Here is an 11,174-nt window from a genome sequence, read left to right as displayed (position 1 = left end):
CGGTAGTGACGTTTCAGAAAGATATCTTTCGTATCCTTTTGTGCGTACGCTATTTTTTTTTTTAATACCGTACTCCTATTTGTGATTCAGCCATGTTTTCGAAAAAGGTTAGGTGGCTAAAGCATGTACTTTTATCACATGATTCTAACGTTACGACATAAATTACGAGGAGCGTGAAATTTAGGCTGAATATGCTTGTGATATGGCGTGACATGGGCAACCATATCCGCAGTAGGGTGTGAAAATTGAAGAATGAGTGCGCTTTGGCTTTGTCGGACATTCTCAACTACTGTATTGCATGGCCAAACTACCTTTTGTAATGAGAGATTTTGCTGTACTCATCTCAAAGCATGATGAAGTTCTGAAATCAATTGAGTTGAGAAAACGTAAGATGCAATCGCCGACGTTATGGGGGAGACTTTTGATTGGATGAAAACAGTTATTTTAACGCTGAGTCGTGCACTAGAAAGTTTACTCTTCATCACGCACTGACGAGTTCCCTGTAGCACAGGTACTATTGCTGTGGCGCGTGCGCCGCTTCCGGCGCCTAAGTGGCCGCCCACATATGCCATCCGGACTTCTCTGCTCCTGGCCGGCTTCCCTGATGAGTCTTAGTACTGTGGTGAGCTTGATTTGGGCATTTCTCCGTTTTCGTTTGCTTGGCCTTAACTCCAGTGTGTTGTACCCAATCTTAAACAGCTCGATGGCATGAACTTCGTCACGGATGGCCGGCATCGGTTTTCCAAGGTCTTTTTCAATCCCGTTTATGATATGCCGCATCATAACTGACCACTCTGACAGTGTTGCTTTCTTTTGTGGCGTGTCCAGATCGTCCGATGGTATACCCTTGTATGGTGGATAGTTAAGCTCCGGATTGCCGAACCACCACAGTATCCACGCCCCCAGCGGATCGATACTTGGAAAGGCGAAGTCTTTTGGAAGCACGTGAAATTTCCCACCCCATGTATGATAATAGCGAGTTTGTGCTGTCGATAAAGTTGATAAGGCCGCTGATTTCTCTTTTTGAAGCCCAACCTCTTCTAATAACGCTCTTAATTCCTCATGCAAAAGGTCCCTCGTTATATTACCCGCTGCCACACCTTTCTTTTCCAATATCGCTTCCATTCTTTGCTCAAGTTTATCAGGAAGTAAGTCGATAGACTGCTGCTGCTTATCAAGTTTTTTGTAGAGCTCAATGTAGGGCGGAATACCTGTCGGGTGCATCCAGCTCGAATCGCCAAGTTGAAGTTGTTCTTGTAGGCTGTGAAAAACGCTCACATTCGTAAAGACTATTGTCGAGAGCAGAGGGTGGTTTGTTGGTAAATTCTGCTGTAAATATTTCCTGTGAAAAACCAGCGACGCCAGACATAACTGTAAAATGCCGTTTAAATTAGGTTCATCCGCAAGACTCGGAAAAACCGTTCTTATCACTGATGTTGTTGCGCTATCACCGGTGGAGTTAAAATGTGGCGGTAGTGTAGCAAATTTTGAATCGTTTATAGGCAGCCCAGCAACGACGCGACCTAAAAATTGGTCTCCTGCTGCTTCGTAGCGGAAATAGCGATCCTGAACTCCACCAAGTGACCAACCACAGCGTAAACAAACACTCACAATTGAAGGACCCCCAGTACTTCCACCGCACGCAAATGTCGCGACACCTTTTCGTACCGAGTGAGTACCATAGGTTTTTGCGGAGCCATCGAGTTTTAGAAGACTACCCAAAGTCTTACTAAATCGAAGCTTCTGGTTGGACCCTGGGAATAGTGGCCCCTGTTGCAATCTCGGGTGGCACGCCAAGTAAATTGCGAGCGCTGTTACCCAGCACGTAGAAGGACTTAGCGGATTCGCGTAAACGTGACGAGGATCACGCGGCCCAGTGCCTTCCTGATTCGTTTTTGTCTTGACAAATATTACACCAATGCCATCGTCTTTAGCCACAAAATGCTGAGTTTGTACGGTTTGAACAGATATTGATCTGCACATTAAATTCCATTGGGATATTAGGAAGAGATGAGAAAAACCTCCATCACCAAGTTCCAAAGTTTCTATACAGAGCTTCTGGTAAAGCGAGTAGGTCAATGGCTGCTTCCCGGACGTCTTCGGGTTACTAATCTGGTCACTATCAGCCTCCATGCGCTTCATTCCCGAGAAAAGCTGTTTCATTCCATCTCCATATTCAGGCGGCAAAGCTAGACGCCTCACTCTATACAGGTCCTTAATTGCACTCCGATAACCACTTAGTGTCCCAGCTTTCACATCACGGCTTTTGTAAACAAGAAACTGCTCAAAATACGGAGGCGTGAACTCCAATAGATTAAGTTCACCATTGCTGTCGAAGAATCGATCCGTGTTGTGGTCGACTTTAGCAAGCTCCTTGCGAATCCACTTTGCAATGCCGTTCAAGCTACTCTTGTACTTCCCTCGTGTTTCCTTGGTAACGCAGGCATCTCGGATTGCCTCCACGTCAGCTACAGCCATACCGCAGGCCGCGCTTTCGCTGGTCTGTTGCGCGCTTCCTTCACTCATTTTACAGTGGCTTCTGGGTAGTTTTAAATCAAGTTTTGGCCAATTGGAACAGCGTATAATCGTAAGACGATTCCACTTACGATTTGTTGGAAACTCGGGATGGCAAGGCGTTGTATAGTGAGCCTTTGTCAAAATACGAGTAAGAATATTTCTTTTTGATAAAAGGTAAGTGGTCAGCGCTTACGAATTGACGCGAAACTCAATATATTACTTATGAAAGTACAGGAATCATGTTTTTGGATTTAGAAACTGTGTCTACTCGGCTAGCTTCTTTTTTGCCGTTGCTTTTGTCGCTGAGCTCTATGATGGTACGCAGGATATCCTGTCGACGGCGTAACAATCCATTGGCCGTGTAATTACCACCTGCTCTCTTCCAGAACCGGCGCCAGAAGTACAAACAGATGCATATCCCGCAGTTATTACCGTCTTTCTGGATGGGGCTATGCACGGCCGTGATGCTAAAAGTCTTTCTTCACGATCTCATCTGTCAGCTCTGCAAGCAAGTTGTGGCTAGCGCGCTTGTCTATGCTACCGTAACAGCACACAGTCTGCCTAGATCCGTCCACCACGAGGCAGGTCCAGTGAGTTCTGTTAATATTCAGCGGCAAGAAAACTCGTTCCGAACTGGCTGCGGAGATCAAGCTCAGTGTCGTGGGTGGAATACGCATTCCTTTCTTGGGGGCCTTTGGACCCGGCGTTTTCATGGGTGGCAACAAAATGGTTGTGTTGTTGATGTAGATGTCTTCTACCATTTATCCGTACGCGGTGATCAAATTATCGCTAAAGTACAATTCATCACCACACTCCGCTTGCGACTTCCACTCGAGCCATCATCACTACACTTCTCGACCCCACTATAGCTTGCAGTCGGCTGCTCACAGACAGCCTGGATTCCCGATTCCAAATTCACATTACTATCAGCCAGTTGGGTGATAGTAATACGTTACATGCGATATAGCTCCCCCTTCGACATGTCGCTCTCTCAACGCAACTAAGCTCACTGACCTGCCCACGACAGTTTTAATACGCTCTCCCCCTTCTCCCCAACATTGTAGCTACCGGTACGTGCGCTGTTCGGATCGGCACGCTTCTCGCGACGCGCGGTAGAAGGTTGAGTGGCCACATTTAATAATCCGAAATATACTTTATTTTGCAAACATGGCCAATCATAGTTAATACCTACGAAAAACATTCTTAGAAAAACATGGACTGGAGATTTTGCGTTTAATAATCACAAATGGGAGTACGGTATATACTGCTCTAAACCCTAGTAACATGTATGATGTTTTCTTTTATATTTGAAAGTTTAGAATTTGGAGCTTGATAAAGGCACCAAAAAAGACTAGGATATAATTTATACCCTAGCCCTTATACCGTATAAAAGGAGCGGTGATGCAGTTCATCTGAAGCAGAATTGAATAAATCCGTGCTGGTGCTTTTTAGTGTAAGCGTTTCAGAGGTTGGCTTGAGCATGACCTAACTAGCTATACTTAGAGCCGTGTTGGTACTCCCTTGATCATGCAGAGTGCTACTTTGATGATAAGGTTGCCGCCGCTGCTGGTGACTTTCAGGATTTGCGCGACATGACATCCATCCTAAATTTAATATACAGTGCGCAGTGGGTAATGAAAAGCTCTTGGTTGGCACATAATCGAACCTCGAAAGTTATGTTGGAGCTGTGGTTGGTGGAAACCTGTCCTAATGAGCCTGTAAAACCTGATATTCTGCCGTAGATGTAATTTTTCTGGTCGAGTAAAGATGGTTATCCCCAATTGCCACGAAGTAGACTGTTTGTTTTATTATTATAGCACACCGAGCTAAAAAAAGAAAGTTGGCGGCGTCAAGCTTCTTTACTCCCTATTTGAAACTGCTCGCGACGCCGTGTTTGCACGATCTTAAGCCGTAAACTTTACTTTTTTCGGAAAGCTCGTTCGTTTTTTTGAAACATCAAGACTTGTGCGTCGCTCATTTCGACCTAAATAACATATTGTGCTGCAATACATGATAGACGAGTCGTCCGCCAGGTAGGAGAGGTTATCCTGTAACTTTTCTTTTCAAGACCGAAGTATTCTAATTTTTAAGGTCAAGGATAGATGCACCAAACAAGAATCCTTAAAATATATGTTGGGACATTGAACAACTTAAAGGCACGAAACAAAGACACCAAACAGCACGAACGCCAGTACTTAATTCATATAAAAGAGAGAGAGAGAGTCATATTAGTCTGTTAACTACTTAGAAATACAAGATGTCTGAATTGTATTGAGCTGCTTAAGCAACGCCGCGGTACCTGTGGGACTCGGTGGCTGCCGTTTGCCCTTCCCTGGGTGAGATGACTCTCGTGGGTCTTGGCTTAAATGCTTCAAACCGAACCAAAGCTGTACCTCCCTAAATTTGAATGCAATTGTCGTTGTTCTCGATCCGCTAGTGCCCGAAGCTGCCGATCGAGCTCATCCTTGAGCCCCTTGGTGGCTGCACTCAGCGTCACCGCTTTCCCTTGTGAGCTACCTTCGGATCAAATTCCTTTTTCTTTCCAGACTGGATCTAATTCGCCGACCATGCGTTTTTGTCGTCTACCTAGACCTTGCTATAGAATTTCGAAACCACCTTCGCTAAGCCTTTTGAATTAAACTCGCCATTCACAGCTTGGAATCGTTGTTACCTCGTTTGGTTTTTGATCTCGTGAAACTGAATTCATGTACGCGTCGTCGGATGATGCTGATTACGTGCTCACCCATACTGAAGACCGAGTGCAGAGTCGCCGCTCTGGTCAAATATATGACTTCGACCTGCAGGTAACGTGCTATAATTCTTTGATTTTTCGGGATCTTTACACATTCCGGTATATCAAAATGTATTCTTGAAGTACGAGCTACGACTGTACGAGCTACTACGCTGGTGTTCTGTTCTTACTGTAGAGCTACAAGTGAAACTGCTTGTTTGACCAAACACTTCTTCTCCCGTGTCAGGACGCAATGTATTACAGGAAGTTAAACGGCAGGAGAGCATCTACCCTCTCTCCCTGAAATGTCCACGTCGGTTGCGATCGCATCTAGCGATAAACTTTAGGAATGGACCCGTCCAGGGGGCAAATTCGAGTATCATAGCGTGATGGCTAAGGGCAACGACAATAAGCAAAACCCATGTCGACGTCGCTAAAAAATACCGCCAAGTTTTCAAAAGCAAATATGCTGACTGATGGTGTCGTGACGCTACTAGCGCCCCAGCCTACACATACGCTTAGTGCGAGGATGTAATGGCTTACACCTTTCCGGGACGCCGTTCGAAACGGAACATTGGAGTATTTCTTTGGTGTAAATCTTGCTTCAATTCGTTACATGCAGAAAAGAATGGTGCGTGCTCCGGGGAGGCTAAGTGTGTTAGAGAACTCTAAAGCTGAAGACGTCGACGAGAAGCTCGCGGCTCCAAGTTCCGTGTCTAAAACGACAGAGCAATCGATCGGAAAGCTCGACAAGCCGAAGTACGCATTCACCAAGCCGTTAAAAACAAATCAAATGTCGAGGAAGGCCCAAACTAAAAATCACGCGTATTCAGCAAAAGACTGGCGTGCACGGTAGGAGAGAATGCGTCCTACTAGGTGTCCTAAAGTGTCCTATTGTCCTAAAACCTGGGATAAAAAACTAGCAATCGGTTCATAAACGATCCAATATTTAGGACACCACAATGTGCTTTAGGACGAAACAAGCCAGGCTCCGTGTGTCCTAATAGGACACTCAACAACTCGACACTTATTATGTCCTATTAGGACACACAGCAACTCAGACTACTGTCCTATTAGGACAACATCAAACCCAACATGCACTGTCCTATTAGGACAACGTTACTAGTTTTCTACTGTCTTATCAATATAATTCAATTATTCATCTATAATTCACAAGAGCAATTACACATGGGAATATTGTATTAGTAGGTTCTATCTGCATCTACTCAAACCTTTTGTAGTCTTCAGGAATCTCCAGAGCCAAAACGTAGCAAATGGGTACGTAGAGATTGACGGCAGGCTCAAACGCCATCACAATCAAGCATTGGTTGAAAGGTTTGGGTACCACCGAAAAGGTGCCGTCTATGAAAAGGGTAATCTTCGGATACCGCAGTATCAGACCCAAATCAGGGTGCCCAAAACCGATCATGCGATGGATTCCGGTGGTCGTCTGTGTGGGGTACGCCACACTAAACTGTAGAAAGGACCTGGGGTCCTTGTCGCTTACACAGCGTACTGATTGAGAAAGTATGGCCTCGTACACATCACCGCCCGTACACTCCTTGCGTGTCTGCTTCACTATAGAGACGGCAGGTGCGCATGGAATGATAGTGAGCGTGGCGTCGTCGGCAGCATGGCGGCGCTTGATCCCGTCGTACACCTCTTGCCAGACAACTGGTGGAGGGGTAGCCATGTTGCTGACGCTGCGTCGCTGTAGCTCTAGGCGCATTTCGCTGCGCACATTAATGACTTGTGGCACCGCCTCGTCGCACGTATGTAGAACCACGTCTGCTACAACTGCACCTGATCGGACAGTTATCTTAGCCTTGCATCCTTTGCGGAACCGCTTGCAGACGTAGATAACCGTGCTTGTTTCAGGACACGAGCGCTTGATGCAGAAGAAGTAGCCGCGATGGTCCATGGTGCCGTGGTGGAGATTGATAAATGGTTGGTAGTGTGCCTTAGGACAGTAAGTAACGCTTATGTAATTTTAAGTAGAAGGTCCAGAAGAAAGTTAATATTTGAGTTTTAGGACAATATGGAGGACACAAATTATAATATTCTGTAGCGAAGGATTAGTCGCTTTTTAGGACACATCTCCAAAATCTCCCTGTAAAATTTAGGACAAATAGGACACTTTAGGACGTGTCTTAGGACGCATTATCCTACACCGGCGTGGGTGCACACCTTAGCCAAATTGTGCAAGGACCAAAATCGCAAACCGGCAGTGGCTCCTATAACGCTCGACTCTCTACTCTCTGGTATATGTTCCATAGCGGAGTTTCCCGAGCCATATTGGATTTATCAGTATGCTAAGTAAAGACCAATGTCACGATCCGTCTTCTCGAAGGCAGAGAGCGGTTAAGCATTGACGATATGACCCAGCGATTACCTGCGGATAATTACCCACGCGTTGTCAATCCCGCCGTTAGCGAACGTGGAGAAGTGCGTCGCGACTTAAGAGGAATACGGATCCGTAACCCTGGAGCAGTTTATGGTGCTACAGCGATATTGAGACGCAAATAATCAGATCGATGATGTTGAACAAACACTAGAATGGATTTAGGATGTAAAGTGGACGGTACTCGCTGTGGAAGATGTTTCTGGCATGTTTTGGGGGCCATTACAGGAGCGAAGGATACGTTGGCTTGTTGCATACAGCTGCTGCTAAAAAAGATTATACGACGTTGGATACGAGAATGCTGACGTTTGTGCTAGTACGAATCGCAGGATGACGTTCTACAGTAGATCAAAGAGTAGCCCCTTCGCTCATTCACCGCTGGAAAGGAGGCTATCGATGGATACCGTATGCTCTGCTTTAGACAAAGTCAATGGCTCAGCACGACAGCCATCGTAACAACGATGAAAGTGATGACTGAGAAGTACGCTGACGTCGGTGTGGTTAGTTTCTCATCTCGCGAGCTGAAGGAGCCCGACCGAAAGAGAATAGTGGCAAATGCTAATAAGGCATTCTCACCCACCAAGAGAAAGTTGACTGGGGCTCTAAACTATGGTGGAGCGCACTGGGTCGCGCTCTTTATTGACGTGGGGGATCGGGTCTGCAAACCTCTCGACCCGCTACAGAAGGACACAAACTTCACCAATATTAAAGTAAGCATACGTCGTGCTTGCAACATGACAGCGACAACTGTCAATTGTAATGCCTCATTGTTCTTGAGCTCAGTCTAACTGGCATGTCGTGGCACAAATGACTATACTAGCTGGTCCCGTACCTACGCTTGCGTTTCCTGAACCTATGCTTGGGCTACATTGAGGAAAAGCGCCAATGCTGAATTTAGTGTATGCTGTTGAATTGCGAATTTAACTTCTCAGCGCTACTGCATTCATGAATACTTCCTTATGTTTTACTGAATTCGCTGCATTTGCTTACTTAAGCTGTACAGTAACGTTTACTAAATTTTACGCTCACTGAATTTGCCCTGTGCATTCCTTAAGTAGCTCATTTTTCTGGGAGACGTTATTGTACTGCGCTGCTGTTGTGAGTGCTGTAGCCGTTTCTTTGTGTTGGTGGTAATGCGAGTGGTCCTGTGTTTGGCTTTATCGCGGTGCTGTGAGCTCTGCTGCTGCGCTGCTCTACTGTGAAGGTGTTGCTGCGAGTCCTGGAGAATTACAAATACGCACTTCTCACTGGACAAAATGCTGCCGAGCGAAGCGAAGGCGGACCCGGTAACTGGATAATATTGAGTCAAATCTTACGATAATTACTAATGGATACTACTGCCACTTGCTGGTTGGCTAATATATTTGCGCTTCTTTTTGTTCCGCCCCATTACGGAAAGTGGAGCAGTGGCGACAGACAACGGACCGAGCGGGAGCTGCAGCCAGCATAGGTATCGACTTGTAAGAATCCAATACATGTATTTATAAACTTTACGGTTTCGGGAGTTACGCCGTTGGGATAATTGGTACCTTCAGGGCAGCCGAGGGTTTGGGGTACAAAATTACGGGTGAGCTGGTGCCTGCGGAGGAACCCTGACAGGTCCTCTGCGGGGCTCGGGGTGTGGTTGTAGTGGGTGTCACGACACGACCGATAGTCGAGAGCCCCCGAGAGCACAAACGCCAGGCAGTCTGCCCCGAATCTACAACATTACCCATTTTGCAAATCGCGATCCCTTTCCCGTACTTTTGTCATCTTTGAAATTTGGGTATTGTAGCTTTTGTACCCAAATTCTGTTATTTGAAAGGCTGCAGCTGGCACCCGCCGCCGTACTAAGGGCTAGCTCTGCCACAGCCTGCTCTTTAGAGCCGCGGCACTGAGGCGCCAATTTTTGATAATGGGAAGTCTCATACCAACCTGGGGTGCTAGAATGGGTACATACGGCGAAAAATGCCGGCTTGCCGGGTCGTCTATCCTAGTCTCAGACCAGCTGTCGTGTATGAGACCGGCCTTTAGGGTAGAAACATCTCCTGGAGCTTCTGAGCCCGTGGCGGAGCGCTTGCGGACAGTTACACGAGAGCTTATGGCTTACCTTCGAGGTCTCGACGGTCAACCTTAGCAACTAAAATGGGAACCGCTTACCGCATGTTTTTCAATCCAAAGAGGACTGATGAATCGCTGTCGCGAAAAGCAGAGAATAGCTTGACGACGGCGCGTATTTGGATTGTCTGCGGACGATGTAGAGTACAGGACATTTTGGGAGCCAAAGGGAGGTTTGTTCAGCCCCCTGCGGCGTCTATGATGTTTTTGACCAAACCGTTAGCATGAGCACAAAATTCCATGTCTCATTACTCCACCACAACCAAAAAGGTTATTTGCCTGGACCAAAATGGCCCAGTGGCATTGAGCGCGAGCGGTAGACCACGGTTGCCTACGGAAGCGACCAACAAAAGAAAAAAAAGTGGTACCGTTTCGCGCTTCAGCACTACGAGCCTGAAGCTCTGACACCAGAGGAATGGAGGTTTAGCAACAATTCAGGGGTGCTTCAATAGCGGTAACAGTGGAATTGAGGGAATAACAACGAAACGAAAGCGAAAAAAAAAGGTTAACGGACCGGAAAGAACTAATCAAACGCTCAGCTGCTGTTCGAAACTGTTGTTTGTGTTTACGTCTAGACTGGACCTGTGCTTGCCAAATATATCCCGGTGCGTGCTGTTGAAAAATCATTCTTAGCGGTTCGTTAGCTGCCAGACGCCCTCTCCCGGCTTTCGGGCCCGTCGCCTTTTTTTATACCGTGCATTATCTGCGCATTGTAGCGTTAGAGTGGCACTTATACTATGACTTATACCCTGTCCTGTATGTTTACGTCCTGGATAGACCTACGCACTGAACATGGCTCGAGTTGACGTAGGAACAAAACGATCCAGGTGCGTCTGCGACACTAATCTGATCCTGCTTCGTTATCCCTAATGCTGTTTTAAAGGGATGAACACCGTCATGAGCTGGAACGGCGTCATGAAGGCGCCATGATTGTCAGCGAGACATCAGGAGCATAAGTCACCATCGGTCAAGAAAATACGAGTCAACAGGCGGCGCGCGACAAGCAGGCGGTTTGCTGAAGCGATGCGAGAGCTGGAGCAGCTGAGCCCTCAAGAGCCCCCCCCCACCCCCAACGAGAGAGGAGTTGCCTGTGCATCAGGGGCGGAGGCACTCAGGGCGCCTGCTGAGGAAAAGGAGATAGCGGACGCCATAGTGAGGGTGTCTGTTCAGCATGAAAGCGCTGCTTTTGGAGACCCATCGGCTCTTGCATCATCTTCCAGATCAGTAGAAACACAGAGAGCTAGAGATCGGCGTACAAGGATGAGCTCCTCACAGCGCAATCGTGTCAGACAGAAAGATGTCCAAAGGAAACGAGCTCGCAGATCACAACTCTGAGAAGAACAGATATGCGATGAGCGCAACAGGCATGGAGTGGTCAAGGTCGGCGTTGCCGTACACCTACAGAACAGGAACGATCCCGCCAACGAG

Source organism: Phytophthora infestans, genomic scaffold (genome assembly GCF_000142945.1).
Source record: "Phytophthora infestans T30-4 supercont1.43 genomic scaffold, whole genome shotgun sequence".
NCBI lineage: Eukaryota > Oomycota > Peronosporomycetes > Peronosporales > Peronosporaceae > Phytophthora > Phytophthora infestans.
This window is presented reverse-complemented; position numbering follows the sequence as displayed.